Genomic DNA, 25,655 nt, shown 5'->3' with positions numbered 1-25,655 from the left:
AGAAATACAGAAGATAATTAGAAACTATCTTGAAAATTTGTACTCCAATAAAATATAAAATATCAAAGGCATCAACAAACTTCTAGAGTCACATCATTTACCCAAACTGAATCAGGACGGTATACACAAGTGAAATAGATAAATTTCAAGCAATGAAATAGAAGATGCCATCAGAAGCCTATCAACCAAGAAAAGCCCAGGACAAGATGGATACAGAGCTGAGTTCTACAAGACCTTCAAAGACAAACTAATACCAACACTCCTCAAATTATTCCATGAAATAAAAAAAGAGGGAACACTTTCAAACTCATTCTATGAGACCAATATCACCCTGATTCTAAAACCAAAGACACATCAAGGAAAGAAAACTTCAGACCAATATCTGTAATGAACATAGATTCTCAATAAAAAATTCTCAGTAATAGGCTGGGGTTGTGGCTCAGCGGTAGAGAACTCGCCTTGCATGTTCGAGACCCTGGGTTTGATCCTCAGCACTGTGGTGAGCCGCTTCTGCCGTTTTTGCAGACTATGGTCGCCATTACGAGATGGCGCTGGCTCCGCTGTGGTATGTGACAAACAACTCCTTATCTGAGAGAGTTGGCACATGATTTTTCACCACCCTGTGAGAAAGTTCCACGCGGCAGCTTTGCATTGGGGCTTGGGATGCTTTATTAAGGCTGGGAGGGCATCCGGGAAGGAGAGAAGAAGAAAGAATAATAAATATCAAGGGACCTGAATAAACTGCTGAGAGAAGATTCCTGAGTGTTGCGTCTTCCTTGCGGGCAAGGGGTCGCGACAAGTGGTGCCGAAACCCGGGAAATCAGAACTCTCAGTAGTCAGGGGTGGTGCACCGGTTAGTCCCCAGGTAAGTGGGATCCGCGATCAAAGCGGGGTCAGTCCCCAGGTAAGGGGGATCCGCGTTCAAAGCGGGGTTAGTCCCTAGGTAAGTAGGATCCACGACTAAAGCGGGGCAGCTCTTCTGTAATGAAAGAGGAAGCCTTGCATTTTATTGCAGCTGCGCCGTGTACTTTTGCTTCTACTTTCGCTTTTGCTTTCTGTGTTTTTTCTGCTGCGTCAGTGTGTTTCTGCTGTCTGTATTTTTTTTGTCGTTGTGTCATGGGTGCCACATCTTCAAGTCCGCTTCTTCTGGCCCTAGATGGCCTGTTACGTTCCAAGGGACTGGAAGTGAAGCATAGTACATTACAGAGATTTTTACAAAAGGTAGATATCGCTGCACCGTGGTTTGCATTTTCGGGCAGCCTTACTGTGCCTAGTTGGGATAAACTAGGCAAAGATCTTGATTTTGCATCTGAGCACGGCATGTTAGAGGGTGGGGTGATACCCCTTTGGAAAATGGTCCGTGGTTGCCTTACGGATGGCAGATGCCAGGAAGCACTTGCTAAAGGACAGGAGGTTTTAGAGCGATTACATGAGGAAAAGTCGGAGACGGCAGAAAGTGAAGTGACTCGGGAAGAGGGGAGTGTGCGGAGCATGACACGGGGGAGGAGACGGTTGTATCCAGATCTCAGTACGCTGCATACACCCCCATGCGAAAGTGGGTCAGAGGAGGAGGAGGATGAGGAGGAAGAGCTCGGGAGGCTGTCTTGTCAGCTAGGGAGTTTAGCTATAGGAGAAGGGAATAAAAAGAAACAAGGGCTCAGGAAGAACGATCCCCCGGATCCACCGCCGTATGGTGGGGGCACTACGGGGAGAGCTTTCCATGCCCAAACATGGAGGGCTGTTCACGCTGAGATGGGTCTTGCTTATCCAGTTTTTCAGGATGACAACAGGGGAAGAGTCCATGAACCCTTAGATTTTAAAATTGTAAAGACCCTGGCGGAGTCTGTGCGCACTTATGGGGTGGATGCCGCCTTCACACTGACTCAGGTGGAGAATCTATCTAGATACTGTATGACTCCTTCTGATTGGGCTAGCCTTGTTCGGGCTTGCGTTTCCCCGGGTAAATATCTGGACTGGAGAGCATTCGTGCTAGAGGGCGCAATAGAGCAGGCCGCCCAAAACCATGCGGCGGGACATCCCCATTGGGACAAGGATATGCTCTTAGGGCAGGGTAGATTTGCAAATCAACAGACAGGATTTCCTCTTGAGGCATATGATCAAATTAACAACATTTGCATTCGGGCATGGAAGTCGCTTCCAAATAGAGTAGAGGTGTCTGGTAATTTGACCAAGATTCTACAAGGCCCTACAGAACCCTTTTCAGATTTTGTAGCAAGGATGGTGGATGCCGCTGGAAAGATTTTTGGGGATCCTGATAGAGCCATGCCCCTTATCAAGCAATTGGTCTTTGAGCAGTGCACCAAGGAATGTAAAGCAGCAATCACTCCTTATAAAAATAAGGGCATAGAAGCATGGATGAAAGTGTGTAGAGAGATTGGAGGACCTTTAACTAATGCAGGTCTTGCAGCTGCTGTCCTTCGGATGGCAAAAGGGGGCAGTCCTGGTGCCGGAACATGCTTCCATTGTGGTCAACCTGGTCATTTCAGACGTGAATGTCCTAAAAAAGATAATTTTACTGGACCCCCTCGCGGTGGCCCTTTCAATGGCCTTCGTCAACCGGGGCTGTGTCCAAAATGTAAAAAGGGAAAGCATTGGGCAAAAGAGTGTAGATCAGTGAGGGACATCTATGGACAGCCTGTTTCAGCTGGGCCAAAAAACGGCCGAAGGGGCCCCCGACCCCAGGGCCCACAAATATATGGGGCAATGGAGAATGTCACACCCAAACCCGAGACATGGCCATCTCTACGCCATCCCATGAGACGCGGAGAGCCACTACAGGTGCCGCGGGATTGGACCTCTGTTCCACATCCAGACTCGTACTAACACCTAAGATGGGAGTCCAATTGGTGGAAACTAACTTCAAAGGGCCTTTACCACCTGGCACTGTAGGCTTGCTAATTGGACGTGCATCCTCTATATTGCAAGGTCTTCATGTCTTTCCTGGAGTCATTAGTCCTGATACTGTAGGATCAGTAAAGGTTATGGTGGAAGCTCCAAGGGGTATTGTGTCCATTTCCCCAGGAGACCGGATTGCTCAATTGCTAATTCTACCCAGTCTGCATACCCGCTTTCCTGCTGATTCCTTTTCAAGGACAAGTGATGAGATTGGAGCCACTGGAGGGAATTCTGTTTATTTATCCTTAGATATGAATGACCGTCCTACTTTAAACTTAACCATAGAAGGCAAATCAATTTTGGGATTGCTAGATACTGGAGCAGATCGTAGCATAATAGCACAAAAGGACTGGTCAAAGGGGTGGCCGGTGCAGCTCTCAGATCAATCACTAAGAGGTTTGGGATATGCCCAGGCCCCTCAAATCAGCTGTAGACATCTATCTTGGAAGGACCCAGAAGGACACAATGGCACCTTTCAGCCTTATGTACTTGATTTACCTATCTCTTTATGGGGTCGTGATCTGATGAAAGACATGGGGTTCACTCTTAGTAATGACTATTCTCCGGTGTCTCAACAGATTATGCAAAATATGGGGTATAGGCCAGGTCTAGGACTAGGAAAACACCTACAGGGGTGTAGGCATCCTGTGCAAGGTCATCAAAAGCTTAACAGATTTGGTCTGGGTTTTTCCTAGGGGCCACTGGGGCTCAAATACCCATAACATGGCTCACCGAGGAGCCTGTTTGGGTGCCTCAGTGGCCTCTTCCCTCGGTTAAATTGGCAGCGGCCCATAATTTAATTAAAGAACAACTAAACTTGGGTCACATCCAACCTTCTACTTCTCCATGGAATACTCCCATATTTGTTATTAGGAAAAAATCAGGAAAGTGGCGCCTACTACATGATTTACGAGCAGTTAATGCTCAAATGCAACTTATGGGGCCCATTCAAAGAGGGCTACCTCTGCTCTCCTCTATTCCTCAGGGCTGGCATATTATTGCTATTGACATTAAAGACTGTTTCTTTTCTATTCCTTTGCATCCTAAAGACTCACAACGTTTTGCTTTCACCCTTCCCTCGTGTAACCACGAGGAGCCAGATCTTAGGTTTGAGTGGGTAGTGTTGCCACAGGGAATGGCTAATAGTCCCACGATGTGCCAGATGTATGTGGGGAAGGCACTCGCACCTCTCAGACATAAGTATCCCTCCATCAAGATTATTCATTATATGGATGATGTGTTATTGGCCGCTAAGTTAGAGCAGATAGTTAATGAGGCCTATAAAGACTTAGTAAAGCTGTTAGCTCAATATGGGCTACATATTGCACCTGAAAAGGTTCAAACGGGGAATTCTATTGAGTATTTGGGAGCAATAATTGGGTATGATAAACTAAAACCACAAAAAATCACCATAAGAACTCAAGATCTCCAAACTCTAAATGATTTTCAAAAACTGTTGGGAGATATTAATTGGATAAGGGGATATTTACATATTCCTAATGGTGTGCTCCAGCCTTTGTATGCTACCCTTAAGGGTGATCCAGATCTTGCTTCTCCTCGTAGCCTCACCAAAGAGGCTAGAGCGGCCCTTATAACAGTAGAAGAAGCTATACAACATGCTACTCTATGCAGGCTCCAAAGTGATAAATCTTTCCAGTTATGTGTGCTTGCTACTATGCGGCAGCCTACTGGAGTACTGTGGCAAGATGGGCCTTTACTATGGATCCATCCACATATATCCCCAGGAAAATCTTTAGAATACTATCCTGATGCTGTTGCAGCGTTAGCACTTAAAGGGATTCACCAAAGCATTCAATTTTTCAGACAATCACCTTCTTCTCTTATTATACCCTATACTAAGGCTCAACTTAATGTTTTGTGTGCTACTCTAGACAACTGGGCTATTCTATGTTGCTCGTTTCAAGGGGATATTGATAATCATTACCCTTCCCATCCATTACTCCATTTTGTTAAAGAACATCCCATCATTTTCCCTAAGGTAACTTCACCCAATCCAATTCCGGGGGCTGTTAATATTTTCACTGATGGTTCCAAGTCTGGAATGGGAGCTTATGTAATTAATGATTCTCCCCCTGTTCAGCATCAATTTGCTCCTGGTAATCCACAATGGGTTGAACTGCAAATTGTTATTGAGGTTTTTAAACAGTGTTCTTTTCCTTTTAATCTTATCTCGGACTCCATTTATGTGGTACAAGCACTCAAAGTCCTGGAGGCCGTGGGAGCTATTAGTAATGCCCATAATGTATCTGCTTACTTTAATCAGCTTCAACAACTTATCTGTAGCCGCACTGCTCCTTTTTATCCAATGCACATACGGGCTCATACTTCTCTTCCTGGTCCGTTATCACAGGGTAATGCCTGTGCGGACTCAGCCACTAGAGGCCAGTTGATATGCTTGGCTTCCTCCTTAGAGGGGGCTAAATTATTTCACCAAAATTTCCATGTTAATGCTTTAACGCTGCGCAGGCGTTTTTCCATTTCAAGAGCGGATGCTCGTCAGATAGTATTACAATGTCCTCATTGTGTCACATTTCTTCATCCCCCTACTTATGGAGTAAATCCACGGGGATTAAAACCATTGGTTGTCTGGCAAATGGATGTGACGCACATACCTGACTTTGGTAACCTCAAGTATGTACATGTTTCTGTTGATACGTGCTCTGGAGTTATTCATGCCTCTGCTTTGTCGGGAGAGAAGGCACGTAATGTTATCACTCATTGCCTAGAAGCATGGGCAGCATGGGGTGCTCCTGCATCCCTTAAGACTGATAATGGACCTGCTTATACTGGCAGACAATTTACATCCTTTTGTTCTACCATGGGAGTGCAACTTACTCATGGTCTGCCTTACAATCCTCAAGGACAAGGCATTGTTGAGCGTGCTCATCGCACCTTAAAGGAAACTTTACAAAAACAAAAAGGGGGAATAGGAGCTGAACACACTCCTAAAGAACGCCTGTCCTTAGCTCTCTTTACCATTAATTTTTTAAATTTGGATATTCATGGTCGCTCTGTGGCTGATAGACATGTGTCCCCTCAGCCCTCTGTGATTGGTTATGTTAAGTGGAAGGATGTTCTTACAGGCCAATGGAACGGCCCCGACCCCGTGCTGACATGGGCACGAGGATCTGTATGTGTTTTTCCCCAGGATCGCACGGAGCCGTTGTGGGTCCCTGAACGCCTGACAAGAAGAGTCTTGACATCAACCGACCAGCAACAAGAGATACCACAGCAACCCTGTGATGAGGATCTTCACTCTGCTACGTGCTCTGGTTCTGGTGCTGGTGCCGATGGCACAGACGACACCAATGCAGTGGTGGGCAGTGGCACGGGCTTGGCCAATGCCGATGCCGGTTCATGGTAGTTCTAGTGTCCTCCCCACTCTTTTCTCTACCTCATGTGAGATGTCTGCTCCCTGTGCCTCTCCTAGAGGGGACGTGGAAAGCATTTTTAATCGATCTCAGGTTAATCTCACAGGAGTTTTTTGTTTCAGCCTTGGAAACGCTAATTGCATTAGCCTTAAGACCAAAAATTTGACTAACTGGGAGGACCCATTGCGGTCCAATCAGGTCTCAGGGAGTATTATTAATGCTGTACTGAGCCAAGTAGTTTCGGGGAAGCAATCAGGTTCAGGGACCCCTGTAAATAGCTCTGCTTTAAACATAACTACCTTGGCTATGATCTCCAAGGTACTAATCCCAGTACCTCCTTCTTTTAATAGTACTTACCATGCCACTCATTTCAAGGCCTCTCCTTACTGTACCCCTAATCTTGGTTTCCCCCCAACATTTACGCCTTGTCAGGATCATTCTTGGGAGAAACTTCAAGTTGCTAAGGGTTTCTCCTTTTCCCCCTCTCTTAAGAGGTATGTTTATAATTTTAACCATAGTGCCAACTCCTCTACAGGAGTAGGTTGGTCCTGGTTTCAATGGCTGATTTCCAATGAGAAGGGGGCTTCAGCTGATATTTCTGCATTGGCTCAATTGCTAGGAGCCAAAACCTGGCTGGCTAATGTTTCTGGCACTGTTAGGAAAAGTGAACGAGGTAATAGGCTCACATCTGTTTCGCTCAACTCTTTGCTATATAATGCCACATTGCCTCCTGCAATGGTCTGCGTCCAATCCCTGTTCTTGCTCCTTTTGGCTAATAATACCTCATCGGTGATGCTGGATTGTTCTAGTGTTACCTGTCTCTTATCTGAGTGTTGGAATGGTTCTTGGACTGTAGCAGTGGTTATGAAAATTCCAACCTTTGTCCCAATCCCAGTCACTGCGGACCCAGATAAATTCCCCATTGTTGAACTACTTAGAGTCCGCAGAGATTTTGGAATTACGGCAGCTATAGTGACAGCTGTGGCAGTGTCTGCTGCTGCAGCAGTTACAGCTGGAGTAGCCATGGCCAGTCAAGTACAAACTGCTGCCACCATTAATCAGGTTGTTCAACAAACTTCCACCATACTTGAATCCCAAAATTCAATTAATCAACATATTTTGTCAGGGATTTTAGCTGCCAACCAAAGGATAGATTTACTTCAAGCTCAGGTAGAAGAATTGGCTGACTTAGTGCTTTTGGGTTGTGTTGATCAACGTGCACATTTATGCATAACCTCTGTCAGATTTAATGATTCCAGAAATGCCTCCCGCATCATTGGCGAATATTTGGCTGGAAATTGGTCCATGGCAGCGGAAGACATGATCCAGTCTCAACTAACTCAGATTGCTGTTTTGAATAGTACCCGCGTTGAACCAGTGACTTTGGGTCAATTCACCGATTGGATATCTTCTGCTTTTTCCTTCTTCAAAGAGTGGGTGGGAGTAGGCATTTTTGGTGCAATGTGCTGCTTCAGTGTTATACTTTGTTTGTGGTTTCTCTGTCGCCTTAAAACTCGCCATGCACAAGAAAAGGCTATGATCATACAAGCTCTTGCAGCTTTAGAAAATGGCAACTCACCTCAAGTCTGGCTTGCGCATCTTAAACAGTAAACCTTTGTCATGGTCGTTGCACCCCAAGTTATTATAACATTGCACTGGGATCGACATGACTTTCCTTGTTATTCTCTTAGTGTTGGAAAGCCCTTGCACTCTGCCGGTCTTGCTGCCATTGCACGCAGATGGGTTTCCACACTAGTGCTTTTCTATCGCTTTAAAGTCCGTGCCTTTCTTTCAGGGTGCTGTCAACTTGTTTGTCATTAATACAGCCACAGTTCAGCCTCAGCTATCCCCCTTCGTCCACCATCGTCACGATACAGGATGCGAGGCAAGGCACTGCACTTGAGTGATCCTTGACGTGGACCTCAAGGAGAGCATGTCCTATTGCATGCGGGTTAGACGCGTCCACGCCCCGCCCCACGAAAAAAGGCGTCGGGTGATATGGCCTCGGATCTGGGGAAGGGCCCTCCTTAGGACTGAGCCATACTATGCAGCCACTTCTGCACAGTGGGATAGGACCTCTACTCTCGCCTGTATTGTTTTAATAAAACAGAAAAGGGGGAACTGTGGTGAGCCGCTTCTGCCGTTTTTGCAGACTATGGTCGCCATTACGAGATGGCGCTGGCTCCGCTGTGGTCTGTGACAAACAACTCCTTATCTGAGAGAGTTGGCACATGATTTTTCACCACCCTGTGAGAAAGTTCCACGCGGCAGCTTTGCATTGGGGCTTGGGATGCTTTATTAAGGCTGGGAGGGCATCCGGGAAGGAGAGAAGAAGAAAGAATAATAAATATCAAGGGACCTGAATAAACTGCTGAGAGAAGATTCCTGAGTGTTGCGTCTTCCTTGCGGGCAAGGGGTCGCGACAAGCACCACATAAAAATAAATAAGATAAAGGTATTGTCACTTGTACATTGCTGGTGGGACTGCAAATTGGTGTGGCCAATTTGGAAAGCAGTATGGAGATTCCTTGGAAAGCTGGAAATGGAACCACCATTTGACCCAGCTATTCCCCTTTCTCGGACTATTCCCTAAAGACCTTAAAAGAGCATACTATAGGGATACTGCTACATTGATGTTCATAGCAGCACAATTCACAATAGCTAGACTGTGGAACCAACCTAGATGCTCTTCAATAGATGAATGGATAAAAAAAGTGTCATTTATACACAATAGAGTATTACTCAGCACTAATAAATGACAAAATCATACATTTGCAGGGAAATGGATGGCACTAGAGCAGATTATGCTAAGTGAAGCTAGCCAATCCCTAAAAAACAAATGCCAAATGTCTTCTTTGATATAAGGAGAGCAACGAAGAACAGAGTAGGGAGGAAGAGCATGAGAAGAAGATTAACATTAAACAGGGACAAGAGGTGGGAGGGAAAGGGAGAGAGAAGGGAAATTGCATGGAAATGGAAGGAGACCCTTATCATTATACAAAATTACATATAAGAGGATGTGAGGGGAAAGGGAAAAAAAACAAGGGAGAGAAATGAAGTACAGTAGATGGGGTAGAGAGAGAAGATGGGAGGGGAGGGGAGGGGGGATAGTAGAGGATAGGAAAGGCAGCAGAACACAACAGACACTAGTATGGCAATATGTAAATCAATGGATGTGTAACTGATGTGATTCTGCAATCTGTATATGGGGTAAAAATGGGAGTTCATAACCCGCTTGAATCAAATGTATGAAATATGATATGTCAAGAGCTATGTAATGTTTTGAACAGCTAATAAAAAAAAGAAATAAAGGTATTGTGTCCAACTACAACTAAAAAAATAATATATTTTTAAAAAATCTTCAATAAAATTCTGGCAAATTGAATACAAAATATATCAAAAAGATCGTGCACCACTATCAAGTGGGGTTCATACCAGGGATGCAGGGTTTGTTCAACATACAAAAATCAATAAACATAATTTATCACATCATTAGACTTAAATATAAGAATCATGATCATTTCAATAGATGCAGGAGAAGAATTTGACAAAATACAGCACCCTTTCATGTTCAAAACAATAGAAAAACTAGGGATAATCGAAACATAACATTGTAAAAGCTATCTATGCTAAGCCTCAGGCCAACATCATTCTAAATGGAGAAAAATTAAAAGCATTCCCTATAAAACTGGAACAAGACAGGGATGCCCTCTTTGACCACTTCTTTTTAACATAGTCCTTAAAACTCTAGCCAGAGCAATTAGACAGACGAAAAAAATTAAAGGAATACAAATAGGAAAAGGAAAACTCAAACTATCACTATTTGCCAACAACATGATTCTATACTTACAGGATCCAAAAAATTCCACCAGAAAACTTCAGAACTAGTAAATGAATTCAGCAAAGTAGCAGGATATAAAATCAACACCCATAAATCAAAGGCATTTCTGTACATCAGTGACGAATCCTCTGAAAGAGAAATTAGGAAAACTACCCCATTCACAATAACATTTAAAAAAAATAATAAGATACTTGGGACTCAATGAAAGAGGTGAAAGAACTCTACAATGAAAACTGCAGAACGCTAAAGAAAGAAATTAAAGAAGACCTTAGAAGATGGAAAGATCTACCCTGTTCTTGGATAGACCGAATTAATGACCATACGACCAAAAGCACTATACAGATTTAATGCAGTTCCAGTGAAAATCCCAATGACATTCCTCATATAAAAAAGCAACCATGAAATTCATCTGGAAAATAAAGAGACCCAGAATAGCCAAAGTACTCCTTAGCAAGAGGAGTGAAGCAGGTGCCATCACAACACCAGACTTTAAACTATACTACAGAGCAATAGAAACAAAAACAGCATGTTATTGGCACCAAAATAGACTTGTAGACCAATGGAACAGAATAGAGGACACAGAGACAAACCCACATAAATACAGTTATCTCATATTATACTAAGGTACCAAAAACATGCATTGGAGAAAAGATAGCCTCTTCAGCAAATGGTGCTGGGAAAACTGGAACTCCATATGCAGCAAAATAAAATTAAGCCCCTATCTCTCACCATGCACAAATCTCAATTCAAAGTGGATCGAGGACCTAGGAATTAAATCAGAGAACTTGCACCTAATAGAAGAAGAAATAGACCCAAATCTTCATCATGTCAGATTAGGTCCCTAGTTCCTTAACAAGACTCCTAAAGCATGCATTGGTTATCTCAAGAGTGCCTGGAAAAGACTGCAAAATATTCCAATCCTGGGAAACTTTTACCCCACCCCCACCTCCGTCCCTGTCCCCTGGTGTTTGCTCACCAGAGGAATGCTGCCTTTACATTTCCAGAATCAATCTCTACACCAGCTAGTGGAAACAGATTGGTTCCATGTTTTGGCTATTAAGAATAATGCTTCCATGCACATGCATGTACAATTGTGTAACAATGTTTTTTTGTTTGTTTGTTTGTTTCTTTGTTTTGGATATTTACATATAAGAGGAATTGCCAAATGATATGGTAGCTAGTACATATCTTTGACTCTCCTTTCCTGAAAGGACAACATTAAAAAAAAATCTAAATTTGTGACACAAAATTTAGAGGGCTATATATCCTTGGATGATACAAATCATATTTTCATAATACAGCATGTTGGAGGAATTGCAAACATAGTATTACATGATTTAAAAGCTCTAGCCTATCATATAAAGTATAAAATAAAACAAAGGAAGCCAGGAATAGATGTGTCATACTAACATAAATGATGTCATACATTATTCCTGGCTTTCCCTCTTTTCAGGAGAACTCTGTTCTGGATGCCTTGTCTTGTACAAAAGACAACTAGAGGGCTGGGGATGTAGCTCAGTGGCAGAGCACTTGCCTAGCATGAGTCAATCCCTGGGTTCAATCCTTAGTACTGCAAACAACCATAACAACAACAACAACAAAACAGCCAGAGACCCGCCTCACACTTCAGTTCTGTCTCTAAACACCCATCAGTGTACTAGTGTGGTCTTCCCTGATTGCCTGCCTGGAATAACTCTCACCATCTCTCCCCTTGCCCATCCCAGCCTCAGGACACTTGGCACCTCAGATGTTCATCATTCATTTACTTATTTGTGATGGTATTTTCCTGGACTGTTAGGAAGTAGATCTCTCTTTTATAAATTATAATGTCCCCATGCCTAGAGCAGAACCCAAGTACTCAATAAACATTTGTTAAGTGAATGAGTGAATGAACGAACGAACGAATGAATGAATGGAGAATCCTCGGTTTCCATGAGAAACCTTTGCTGTATTGAGGACTGTGCTGGGGGAAATTACATGAAGCTAACACTGTGCAAAGCTGGCCACTGTGAGAAAATTCCAAGGGACATTACCAGGCCCACCTGTGTGTCATGAAAGCATAGAAGAAAATAGAACTTAAAATTAAGACTTCTATTCTCAGTTCATGGCATGGTTTGTGTTACATTCCTTTTTAGCAGTTTAGGGGGAAATTGGACCTTTGATTCCTTCCAGTGTTTATTGTTCCTTACTTCCAACATGGTGTGGCACAGATCACTGGGGCTGCTAAGAAACCTCACGTCCACTGAAGCCTTACATATAGTGCAGAAAGAACTCACCTGGAGTTGAACACCGTGGCACACCTGCAGTCCCAAGCACTCAGGAGGCTGAGGCAGGAGAATCACTTGAGCTCAGGAGTCTGGGTAACACAGTGAGAGCCTGTCTCAAACAAACAAAAGAAAAAAATTGAAAGAGCTCACCTGATTCTCCCACAGTAGTGCTTTTAAAAAAAATCTCTCCCTGGAGGCATCTCCCCTCCAGGTTTTCTTCACTGCTCTCCTTGGTTTGTTTTTAGAGTCTTTCCTTTCACTTCCTTATTTCTTTCTCATTTACCCCCTACTTCTTCTATCTTCTATCCCTATTATGGTTTGGATCTGAAATGTCCCCCAAAGGTTCATGAGTTAAAGGCTTGGTCCCCAGTGCAGCAATGCTCAGAGGTGGGGCTTTCTGGGAGTGATTGGATCAAGATTTATCATCAGCAGATTAATGATAGATTAATAATTTTACATTAGTGGAAGGTGGTGGAAGCTTTGGGAAGTGGAACCTAGTTAGAGGAGGTCGGTCACTGGGGTGTGCTCTAGAAAGCACAAATCTTGTCCCTCTAGAAAGCACAAATCTTGTGCTCTAGAAAGAACAAATCTTGTCCCTGGCCTCCTCTTCCCACACCACCCCCGCCCTTCCTCCCCCTGCCCTCCTCTCTGTTTCCCAACTGCCAAGTGATGCAACTTTCCTCCTCCATGCCTTTCCACCTGATATTCTGCTTCTTCTCAGGCCCAAAACTATGGAGCCAGCTAACCAGAGATTGAAATCGCTAAAACTGTGAGCCAAAAATGAATCCTTCCTCCTCTAAGATGATTTTCTCAGGCATTTTCATCACAGTTACAAAAAGCTGCTTAATACTGCCCTATTTCATTTCAAGAGGAAATTTCAGATAGCATTAGCCAAAGATGGGCATATTTCTGTGTTACTTCAGGTTTTCTTCCCAATAGTTATTTTTCTTTTCTCCCACACAGTTATTGAGAAAGTGTTTGTGAAGTAGCTACAGAATTATTTTTTGTGGGGGAGGAGGGTGATAAAAATGTCCTGAAACTGATTGTGGTGATGGTTGTAGGACTCTGTGAATACATTAAAAACCATAAAATTTTCTACTTTAATTGGGTGGATCCTATGGTACATGAATAATACATTAATAAGATGTTAAAAGTTTATATAGAGACATATATGTAATATATGGGTATAACCCAGGGAGCAGAGCAAGGAGAACAAGAACCTGCAACAACGGGATCAACCTGACTGTTCTAGGTGCATCTGCTTTACTAAGGCAGAGTCATTTACTGAAAATATGAGTCATTAATAGTAAGATAAATGAAACAAGACCCAGCGTCCCAGAGCAGAGCACTTTGGTCCTCTCTCAGAATGAATGGAGACCAGAAATCAGATGGTTATGCTCAGGAAAAGCAAGATTTCATCCAGCACTTCTCCCAGGCAGTCAAGGTGCTGACTGAAGATGAGATGGGGCACCCAGAGACAGGAGATGCTATTGCTTGACTCAAGGAGGTCCTGGAATATAATGCCATTAGAGGCAAGTACAACCGGGGTATGACGGTGCTGGTAGCATTCCGGGAGCTGGTGGATCCAAGAAACAGGATGCTGATAGTCTCCAGAGGGCCCTGACAGTGGGCTGGTGTGTGGAACTGCTGCAAGCTCTCTTCCTGGTGTCAGATGACATCATGGATGCACCCTTTACCCGCCGGGGACAGCTGTGCTGGTATCAGAAGCCAGGCATAGGTTTGGATGCCATCAATGACACTCTGCTTCTGGAAGCATATATCTACCGCCTGCTGAAGTTCTACTGCCTGGATCAGTCCTACTATTTGAACTTGATTGAGCTATTCCTGCAGAGTTTCTATCAGAGGGAGATTGGGCAGACCCTGGACCTCATCACAGCCAGTGTATCTTGGCAGATACACTGAAAAGAGGTACAAATCCATTGTCAAGTACAAGACAGCTTTCTACTCCTTCTACCTGCCTATCGCTGCTGCCATGTACATGGCAGGCATTGATGGGGAGAAGGAACATGATAATGCCCAGAAGATCCTGATGCAGATGGGAGAGTTCTTCCAGATTCAGGATGATGACCTTGACCTCTTTGGCAACCCTAGTGTGACGGGAAAAGTTGGCACTGACATCCAGGACAACAAGTGCAGCTGGCTGGTGGTTCAGTGTCTGCAACGGGCCACTCCAGAATAGCGCCAGATCTTGCAGGATAATTATGGGCAGAAGGACACCAAGAAGGTGGCCCAGGTGAGGGCACTGTACGAGGAGATGAATCTACCAGCTGTGTTCTCCAAATATAAAGAAGACATTACAGCCACCTTATGAGTCTCATCAAGCAATATGCTACGCCCCTACCTCCCACCATCTTCCTGGGGCTGGCCAACAAGATCTACAAGCGGAAAAAGTGACCTAGAGACTGCCAGGGCAGGGAGGGAGGGCTCTCAATAAGTTATTGTATAATCTTAAAAAAAATAATAATAATAAGATAAATGAAAATGAAAACATTCATAAAGATACCATGTTACACTTTTCAGGCTAACAAAAAGTCAGAAATCTGAATGATGCCAAAAGTGGAAAGGGATGTGGGAAAAGAGGAACACACTGTCCTCTACATCTGATGGGCATCTAAACTGAAACAGCTGGACAGTGATCTGACAGGATTTATTCTAATGGAGAAAACATATGTTCTATAACCCTGTAATTCTGCTCCTGGTATATATTGGGGGGAAAAAAAAAACAACCTTTTCCTATGGCTCTATCTGGGAATGTGTGCAAAGTTATTGCCTGCTCAGGGAAGCAAGGAGCTAGAGGCTACTTGAGTGCTCCATACTGGCGAGTGGACAGCTAAATGTGGTGGGTGCACACATCGAAGTCTAATGCCTTAGTGAGTAACATCAGATTAGATGTAGGCAAAGCAGCATGGATAACTCTTAAATGCATCGCCTGTAGTGGCACCCCCTTTCTCATCAGAAAAGTCTTAACTGCGCTTCTCCAGAAATCTTTACCATGGCTGATTTTGGGACTGTCCATTAAAGAGTCTCTGCAAAAGAGTTCAATGTAGATAAACTTCCTATTTTCCTGTCACCCTGTTTTACTTGGCCACTGGCCAGGAAGATATCAGGACTCCAGGTGCTGGACACCCCCTTACTAGTTTTTCACAAACGTATCCAGTATAATAGTTTGTAGAAATGTGCAAACAAGGCCTCTGGCCTTGAGATGGGCTTCACAGAGATGTCTACATTCCTAAGAGAAGAGAAGATACCAATTAAGCTCCATGGTAACAGCTGGCAAGGGGAGGAAAGAGGGGGAGAAGAAGCTCTCGCCTTCTCAGGTGTTGTCCTTGAAGAGTTAACTTGCCCAAAACAGTGAGAGAAAAAGCTGCTTTTCTGTAAACTTCTGCAGACTGTGAACTTCTGAGCCCCTCCCCTTACATGCTGGGTATAAAACTCTGAAACTACCTGAACTCGGGGTTCAGAGGGATTGATTGATTACAGCAAAAGCTGTGCCCTCTGAACCTGGATGCAGCCAAATAAAACTGTTTCCTGCTATCTTCAATGCCTTGCCTGTCTGTCCCTATAACAAGCCCTGAGTGGGAAAATGTAAAAACTAGAAGAATATATGTAACACCGTCTCCACAAATTAAAAATGCATGCACATAAATCCATACAGTTTGTAATAATGCATTTAAATAAAAAGATAACCCACTCACATAAAAGTAGCATTTAGTCCTAAGCCTAGGTTTTCCCCTTCCTAGAAATTATAAAAGATCAGAATGTATATAGGAAGACAAGATGGAAAAGCTTCCAGCAGTAGGACTAAAGAGAAATTGGTGCCTTGGATAAACAAGTATATCACATGATCTATAGTCAGACAAGTCAAAACAACTCTGTCAATAAGATAACAGATATGGAAAGATATGACCACATCCTGATACGGCCTGAAGCTTCCTCACTCTTTTAAGAGTCAAAAGCTAGGGTGGTTTCTCCAAAACAGGATTTGAAACTTGATTCTCTGAAGTTGAAAATGGTTGGTTTTGTGCTAACCTGAGGCTGAGTGTGAGCCACGGAGCCCACAGTGGTCCTTGGTATGCCCATCTGTGCCCCACAACCTGGCCTCCTTAAAGCAAGTGCACCCTTTGTTCACCACACTCTTTGCATCATTCTGCCAATAGCTTCTGGTACTCCTCTCTCACTCACCTTCCTGCCTAGTGTTATTTGTTTGTTTGTTTGTTTCAGTACTAGAGATTGGACCCAGGGGGACTCTCCCACTAACCTACATCATCAGCTCTTTTTTTTTTTTTTTTTTTAGAGATAGAGTCTTACTAAGTAGTTAAGCAAACTTGTGATCTTCCTGTCTCAGCCTCCTAAATTGCTAGGATCACAGGCCTGTGCCACCAGGCCCAGACAAATACTTTGAATGACTGCATAGTGTACCATGGTATAAATTTACTACGAGTAGTTAAAAGCTCATTTGAAAATAAAGTTCATTTTTAAAATTTGTTCTATTGTAGGCACTATAGATGAGGCAATTTGTGTTAAAATCCTTATTTTGGCAGGGGTATTTTGGTTTTTGTTTGGTTGTGATGAGGTTTCACTATGTTTCCCAGGCTGGTCTTGAACTCATGGGCTCAAGTGATCTTCCTGCCTCAACTTCCAAACTTCCAGAATAACCAGGACTATAGGTGTGCTCCACATGCCAACTTTTAAAAATCCTTACTTTTTTTTTTTTTTTTTGGTAGTGGGGATTGAACCCAGGTATGCTTTACCACAGAGCCATTTTTATATTTTTATTTTAAGACAGGGTCTCACTATGTTGCCTCACTAATTTGCTGAGGCTAGCTTTGAACTTGCAATCCTCCTGCCTCAACCTCCTGAGTTGCTGGGATTATAGGTGTGAGCCACCATGCCCAGCTAGATCCTTACTTTTTAAACTTAAAAATTCATATAAAAATAAGAGTGATACACAAAACAGTCCACAGAGAATATTAACCAGCAATTTATAAAAGAAATATTAAAAGCCAATATAAAATGAGAAGTTGCTCAACCTCATTAATAGTCAATCAAATAAGCACTGGAACAACAAGACACTTTTGAGACACAGAATGGCACATATGGAAAGGTTTGATGATTTTTTATTTGTTCTTTTTAGATATCCATGACAACAGAGTGTATTTTGACATATCATACATACACGGAGTATCACTTCCCATCTTTGTGGTTGTACGTGACGTGGAGTTTCACTGGTCGTGTGAACACAGAAAAGTTACATCCAATTCCTTCTATTGTCCTTCGTATTCCCATTCCCACTTCCCTTCATTCCCTTTTGCCTGACCCTCTAAACTATTTTTCCTGAAAAGGATTCATAATAACAGGGCTGGCATCACTGCAAATGGGCTGGGAGGATAAATCATCGCACCCTTCTAAGAGGGCAGCTTAGTAATATGTAACAAGGGTTAAATTTAGATTATGTTGAATTTCTTTGAAGCCTGTGGTAATAGAGTTGTTATGTTAAATAATTCTTATCTTTTAGCAATAAATATTAAAATGATGAATGAAATTGAATGAAGTTGTATTTGCTCCCTGTACCCATCAACAGGTAATTTGGCAAGTAGACTGTATTTTGACATATTATACATACACGGAGTATAACTTCCCATTCTTGGTGTTTTGTTTTTGTTTTTGTTTTGTTTTTGAGATAGTGTCTCACTATGCTGTCCAGAGGTTGGTCTCAAACTCCTGAGCTCAAGAGATGCCCCCCAGGCTCAGCCTCCCAAGTGCGGGAACCACAGGCATGTGCAGCCATGCCCAGCTAGCAATCTCTTTGTGCTTTGGACCTGTTGCATCCTGATTTGCCTTTGTAGAGCTTTTTCTTCCCCATTCCCCTTGCTTTTGTTTTCTTTTTCATTAATTATCATGGTAATTCAACAGATGTTTATCAAAGGCCTATTCAATATGAAACTCTGCAGCAGATGTCAGAAAATACTCAAAACCAAGTCCCTGTTTCACATGGAGTTCACAGTAATCTTCTCTCTGTGAACATCAACAACAACAACAAAAAACCAGTATGTGTAGCAGGCTTACTATATGCCAGACGCTCTGTTGTTGTTGTACTGGAAATTGAAGCCACGTGCACCCTACCAGTGAGCTACATCCTAAGACCTCTTTTTTATTTTGAGACAGGGTCTAAGTTGCTCAGGCTGACCTTGGATTTAAAATGCTCCTGCCTCAGTCTCCTAAATAGCTGGGATTGCTGGAATTATAGGTATACACTATGATGCCCAGGTGCCAAACACTTTTCCAAACCCTTCATAGTTGTCAGGGGATGAATTATGGGTCTTGAATTGCCCAGAGACAGAAGCGAAACCTCTCTTGGGAATTTCTCGGTGCATAAGTGCCACTTGAAAATTGCCAGATTGCTATGGTGATGCATTGTTCAAAGGGGAGTTCTGCGCCAACAGAGAATTTATCAGTTCATGACATAAGGTTTAAACACCGGCTGCTTAGGGGTAGAGAATTATGGGTGCAAGCTGATAACAATAAGTGGGCTGGTCATACCTTTGACCTGGGTTCTGTTTGCTTTAAAATAACTTTCTCACAATAAATCCGTTTGATGTTAAAATCTATATAATAAACTTGCCGAGCTCATGGTCAGTATTCCTCCATCAGAGGTTGACTGAACCACCGGGCCCTGGCTTTTTCTCCCTTTTGTGTCCATTTGTCTTTTCTCAATCTGCTCGTAGCCCAGTCAAGGAACTTGAATAAACAGCCATTCAGGGCACAGCAATGGTTATTAATTAATTTCAATTCTCACATACACAGATGGGTATTATTGTTGCTCATTTGACATGGTTCAAGTCTTCAGTGTCACCTGGCTGTGGTGAAGAAACCTGTCTATATTTGCCTCTCTTTCACTCTATTACTCACCTACCAAAGTCATGTCACCTGAGGCATTATACTGTCCCATTCATTTTCTCATTAACTGGGCACATAGTTACTAAATATCTTTGATGTGTCAGACACATGGGCTTGGCTCTGAGCAAAGCAATCAGAGCAGTCCCCGTCATTGGATAGATCAGAGCCTTTTGAGAAAAATAGACCCATAAATACATAATTCCAGCACAACCTGAAATGTGCAAAGACAGGGTGATGTACAAGAAAGGGAAACAGCTGGGCTCAGTGGCGCACACCTGTAATCCCAGCAATTCTGGAGGATCACAAGTTCAAGGCCAGCCTCAGCAACTTAGTGAGACTCTTGTCTCAAAATAAAATAAAAAGGACTGGGATTGTAGCTCAGGGGTAGAGTGCCCAGGATCAAATCAATCCCCAGGATCAATATATATATATATATATATATATATATATATATATATATATATATATATATATATATTTTAAAAAGGAAAGAAAAGAAATGGAAACAGAAAGGAGGAAATGACTTTGAAATTGTTGAGAACGATTTCACAGAAGAGAAACATTTTTATTAGTGTCCTAAAGGCTAAATAGCAACTCATTAAGGAATTATAGGGAGACCAATCCCAAGAAAGGAGAGGACACATGGAAAGGCCTACAGTCAAGCCAGTGCCCGCACGTATTGGCAGTGATGATGCAGGTGGAAGGGAGATAGCAGGACTTGAGTATGAGAGGTTGAGTTGGACACAAATAGTAAATATTGACCCGATGGAGGTAAACTTGGAAGGAATCCATGTGGTCTGAACTTTAGAGAGCAACTTTGAAGGACATCAAGTTTAAAAGATTCTGAGGAAAGCAAGAACAAGTTTGTAGTTATTGTAGAGATCTAAGCAGGAGTTAATGGAGAATTAACTAAGGCATTGGAGAAAAGAGAGATTTAGGGGGTGAACCAACAGAACTTGGTGACTTCTTAAATTTGGGATGAAAGGAGTGATTGGATAGATAATGGTGACAACCAATAGGGCATAAAAGTTTACACTTGCCTTCTCTCTCTCCCTCTTTCTTTCTTTCTATACTGAGATCAAACCCAGGGCCTCACGCATGCTAGACAAAAGCTCTGCTTCTGAGCTACATCCTCAATCCTTTTTATTTTCATGCAGGATCTCACTAACTTGCCCAGGCTGGCCTTGAATTTGTGATCCTTATGCTTCAGCCTTTTGAGTAGCTGGTATTACAAGGAGACTTTTGAGCCAGCATTGGCTTACATTCAAGGCAGCATCGATTGGATTCTGAAGGCCCAGGAAAATAATAGCTAACTCATGCATAGCTGCATAGCTCTTCCAAAACCAATCAAGCATTGTTTCAATTAGAGAAGTGGATTAACTCAAGATTAATTCAGGGAAGCCTCACCATGACCCTATAAGGTAAGCAAGATTATATCCCTGTTTTACAGATGAGAAGATCAGTTCTGTAAACTGAGGGCTAAATTTGCTTGCCCAAGACCATTCAGTCTTTAAGTAGTGCAGTCGGGTTTTTAATAGTCTGTGTTAATACAGTTGTGCCCTTTTATCTGTGGGGGATATCTGCCAAAACCTCCAGTGGGTGCCTACAACAGTGGATAGTACCAACTCTTTGGATGCTATTTTTTTTCCTATATATATATGCCTAACATAAAAATTTATTTTATAAATTAATCACAGTAAGATGAACAACTAAAAATAAAACAAAATAATTATAATAACATGATTAAAATTTGCCATCACTACTCTTATGCATTGAGACCAGAATCACTATGATACTGGCAGAGTGTATCTGATTACATAGGTGGCTACTGAGTGACTTAAGGGATAGGAAGAGTATACAAAGTGGAAACTCTAGACAAAGATAATTCATGTGCTGGGTGGGATGAAGCAGGATGGTGCAGCTTTCATCACACTACTAAGAATGGCACATGATTTTAAACATATTAATTGTTTATTTCTGGAATTTTCCACTTAATATTTTTGAACCATTGAAAAAGAATAGTTAACTCGTGTGCAGCTTTGAATAACTGAAACTGTGGAAAGCAATACTCCAGGTAAGGGGGACTACTATACTGTTTTGTTCCTAGGGCTTGGGACTGGGGTGGAATGCTGTTCTAGGGTAGGGCTGAGGATTGTAGCGCATCACATGTCACATGAGAAACTTTCATACAAATCCCCTTGTCACTTAGACCCAGGTCCTTCTGCTTACTCTCTAAAGCCAATCCTTGGGACACAAGAGTTGGTAGCAAGGAAAGCAGGTTTATTTAATGGACTGTCACCTTTAGAAGATGGGGCAAGGGCTATTGTCTTCAAAACAAAGACCATCTTGAGAACTCAAATACATGAAAGTGCTTTTATATCAGGGGAAATAGGAGGAAGAGGGCAGTGGTGAAGAAGACCACATGATGAGTCATACATCCAGGCTTGATAAACATCTCTGTCACTCAAGGAATATATATTTTTTTCTTTTTTGCCAGAATATCCTTGCAATAATTATTGACCTTCATCTCCTAGGCCAGTCCCTGTCATTTTTTTAATAAACATTATTTCTCTGTAAATCAAACATTATCTATACTTCTGTTTTTACTTATAAAGTTTTAGTACTGGGGATTGAGCCCACAGGTGCTTTACCACTGAGGTGCACCCCCTAGTCCTTTTTATTTTTTATTTTGAGGCAGGGTCTCACTAAGTTGATGAGGGTTTGCTACATTGCTGAGGCTGGCCTTAAACTTGTGATCCTCCTGCTTCGGCCTCCTGAATCACTGGCATTATAGGTTTGTGCCCATCTTCTACGGCTTTAAGTTAAAGAAGAGGATTGCAAATTGCAAACTTTGTGTTAGGTGATGCACATTTTAGTGATATCTGAAAGCCATCAGATAACATTCTGGAAATCTAGAGAGAAGTTACTGATTAGTAAGTTTTATGACTGATGGTTTCTTAGTTTCATTTCCGGGGAATGGTTAACCTTGCAGTTTAAGATACAGAACAATGGAGAAGAACAAAAGGCAACTTTTGTTGGAGAACCATTTTAACCCATTAGCTGGCTTCGATCAGCAGCAGCAAAGTTTCTGGGAGACATATACTAAATTTCTCAGCTATGTGACCTCCAAAATTAATGATTTTTAAAGTCAACTAAAAGCAAATGAAGCTAGCTGGTTTATTCAGGGTTTTCCTTGGTTACACTCACCCTGGTTGCTAATAGGAGCTCCCCAGGGTTGCTGCTATTGTGCTACTCTCATTGAGGCTGCCTGCCTCGCCTGTCAGTCTCTGTTCCACTTGTAGCTAAAAGAATGTGATCCTCCTGGCTTACTGTCCTCTTAGAAGTAAAGTTCCTTCTAGATCAGATTGCTTTTTCTGGAGAGAATCAAGCCCTGCTTTGATTTCAGGGGAAGGTGAGAGGAAGAACAGAAGTCTGGGAGTATGAAGGACTGAGACATTTGTTTGATTTGGCTCTACAAGTGAAGAGGAGAAACCACAGGGAGAGAAAGAAAGAGGAGGTTTGAAATTCTTCTCTTGCCAATTGTTTTGTTTCAGAAACTTCACAGGAATTTTCAGACAGCATCTCCATGGTTATTAATTCTAGTATTTTGGAAAGCAGCCTTGTAAACAGCTAAGTATTTTTTCTAAATAACTTTGAAAAAAATTAATCATGAATCATTGGCCAACGTCTTGAGTCTTTTTATTTTTTGATAGAATTTGTTCTGAAAATAGCATTTGATAATATTCTGAAACGTCATTTTCTCAAGTTTAAAGACCCATTTAGGAAAACATATATCTACAAAAAACTTATGACCACATGTATGTAAATGTAAGTGCATATTTTTTTCATTATGAGAAGAATGCAAGTAACATAAAACACAGAAGCTTAAATTTTCATCTATCGTATATAAGTACTATGAACATTTTTGATGTATTCCCTACCAGATTTTCCTCCTTTTTTATTATTGAATTTTCTTTATTTTATAATTGTAATTATTGCTGTCCCATTTCAAACACAGCTATTTCTCCCACGTGTCGTATAACCTGCTGCTTTTTTGAAAAAAGTCTTTGTTTCCTAGGCGTGGTGGTACATACCCATAATCCCAGCAACACAGGAGGCTGAGGCAGGAGAATTGTTAATTCAAGTCCAGCCTCAGCAAATTGTGAGGCCTTAAGCAACTTAGTGAGACCCTGTCTCAAAATAAAAAGGGCTGGGGATGTGGCTCAGTGGTAGAACACCCCTAGGTTCAATCCCAGTACACCTCAAAATTATTTTAAAAACAGAAAATTTTTGTTTAAGCAACTATAAAAATAACATATTCTCATTGTTTTAAAAATAAAAAAGTGTGGCAATAAAAATATACATACAGTCAAAAATATACATTTTCTTCAGGATAGAGTTTTCTCAAAGAATTCTAAAAAGCCAAGCATGGTATCATGCACTTAATTCCAGCTACCTGGGAGGCTGAGGCAGGAAGATATCCTGGGTGCAGGAGTGTGAGACCATACTACACAACATAGAGAGACCCCATCTCAAAAAGAAATATTTTAAATATTTTTTTAAAAATTAAATAAAAATAGAGACAGAATACATACTGATCCATTGGAAGAGAGGTTACAATCAATGGAGTCTGGAATTCTTGGTGAAGGTTATTTTACCTACCCACCCTGTGTCTTTCAGGCAAAGGTGTTTAAGGGGTGGCTCCATCAAATGTCACCTGTGGGTAGAAGTCCTCGTGCTATGATTTCAGAGATGAGTGATATTGGACAGGACTCCATTTTTCTACTCATCAATCATTCTGCTTGAAATTACAGGAATTTGTTTGCCACTCAGACAAAAGATGCTTCAGCTGGGCATGGCAGCACACGTATATAATACCAGCTACTCAGGAGGCTGAGACAGGAGGATCACAACTTGGAGGTCAACCACGGCACTTTAATGAGACCCTGTCCCAAATTTTTAAAATAAAATAAAAAGGGTGGGGATGTAGCTCCATGGTAGAGTGCTCCTGGGTCCGGTTCCCAGTACCACCAAAAAGAAAAAAGAAAAGAAAAAATTTTAATTTAATTAAAATAAAATTAAAAGGTGCTTCCATCTTACTTCCTTAAGTTCAAATCCCCATCTTAATTTGTCAGGTCCATTTCTTCAGTGCAACGTTGGACAAGGATGTGTTGGTGTAAGAGATACTATAGGAATGGTTTGGAAATATAGGAAAGAACCTGAAACACATTCAGCTGGGGATGTTGAAAGAAATCAGGGTATTCTCCTGGGAACTGGGTGCCTGGAGGTGGGTGTATGGGAGTGGTTGGCAGATAGGAAGGTTATAGAGGAGGGAGCAATGCAACTCTGCGTAGGAGGTACATTTCTGTAAGATAAACTGGGAAAAGGCAGATTTTGTTTTCTTTCTGGTTCTTCCCACAGTTAAATCAGTGCTATATGGAGCACAGTGCACAAATCACCCAGGAGGAGCTGGGAGAGCAGCTCAGTGGTGGAGGGCTGCCAAGCATGCACAGGGTTCAATCCCAGTGCCACACACACACTCACACTCACCAATCCATGAATGTGGTTGGCATTCAGCAAGTTCACCTTGATAGAGTCACAGTTCTGACAATATTAAAACTATTCTACTAGCAACACAGCTTCTCCCAGAGGCTTTCGCTCTCTCTTTTCCTGCCCTGGCTGCCCTGCTGGAGACCCCCGAACCTCCTGTGATTTTTTTCAAGAAAGAAGGTTAACAGCTGGCAGAACAAGGAAGCCCCCACACCCTTTCTGACAACTGTCCAAAGTCGTGATAAAGATGCGCATGTCATTCCTGCTGATGAAGACCTGGACCACTTGCCATGTCTTAAATGGCAACTGTCAAAGTTGTGAAGATCCCAGCTACCAGATCTTCCAGACACAAAGCAGGTTTTTACAATATAGATAGAATCCATCCACATATTGGTCTTCACTTTCTTTTTAAAAAATATTGCGGTAAAATATATATTAATTTTTTGCCATTGAAACCTTTTTTTCTTTTCCTTTTTTTTTCTTATTTTATTTGTGTGTGTGTTGTGGTGGGGGGGGAATGGAACCCAGGACCTTATACATGCTAAGCATGCACTCTACCACTGAGCTGCATTTCTAGCCTCTAGCCCCTACCATTATAATGATTTTTTTTTTCTATTGAGTATTGAAGCCAGGGGCACTCTACCGCTGAACCATATCTCCAACCCTTTTATTTTATTTTATTTTGAGAGAGTCTCACTAAATTGTCCAGGCTGCACTCAAACTTGAGATCCTCCTGCCTCAGCTCATGAGTAGCTGGGATTACAGGTGTGCG

The 25,655-nt window shown here is 42.2% G+C and overlaps 1 protein-coding gene and 1 pseudogene across 2 annotated transcripts in view; one reads left to right on the top strand and one right to left on the bottom strand.

The window, feature by feature from the left end:
* The window catches only part of Ppm1k (protein phosphatase, Mg2+/Mn2+ dependent 1K), an 87,047-nt gene that overhangs the window by 50,140 nt on the left and 11,252 nt on the right, over positions 1-25,655 (bottom strand). For both annotated transcript variants that reach the window (XM_071614551.1, XM_071614552.1), the window contains one exon: positions 12,425-12,524. The gene's annotated coding sequence lies outside the window, so the exon portion shown is untranslated. The remainder of the gene's footprint in view (positions 1-12,424; positions 12,525-25,655) is intronic.
* On the top strand, positions 13,755-14,830 carry LOC114085560 (farnesyl pyrophosphate synthase pseudogene; annotated as a pseudogene).

Source organism: Marmota flaviventris, chromosome 7 (assembly GCF_047511675.1).
Source record: "Marmota flaviventris isolate mMarFla1 chromosome 7, mMarFla1.hap1, whole genome shotgun sequence".
Lineage (NCBI taxonomy): Eukaryota > Metazoa > Chordata > Mammalia > Rodentia > Sciuridae > Marmota > Marmota flaviventris.
The sequence above is the reverse complement of the archived record's forward strand: the minus strand, read 5'-3'. Positions and strand labels throughout refer to the sequence as shown.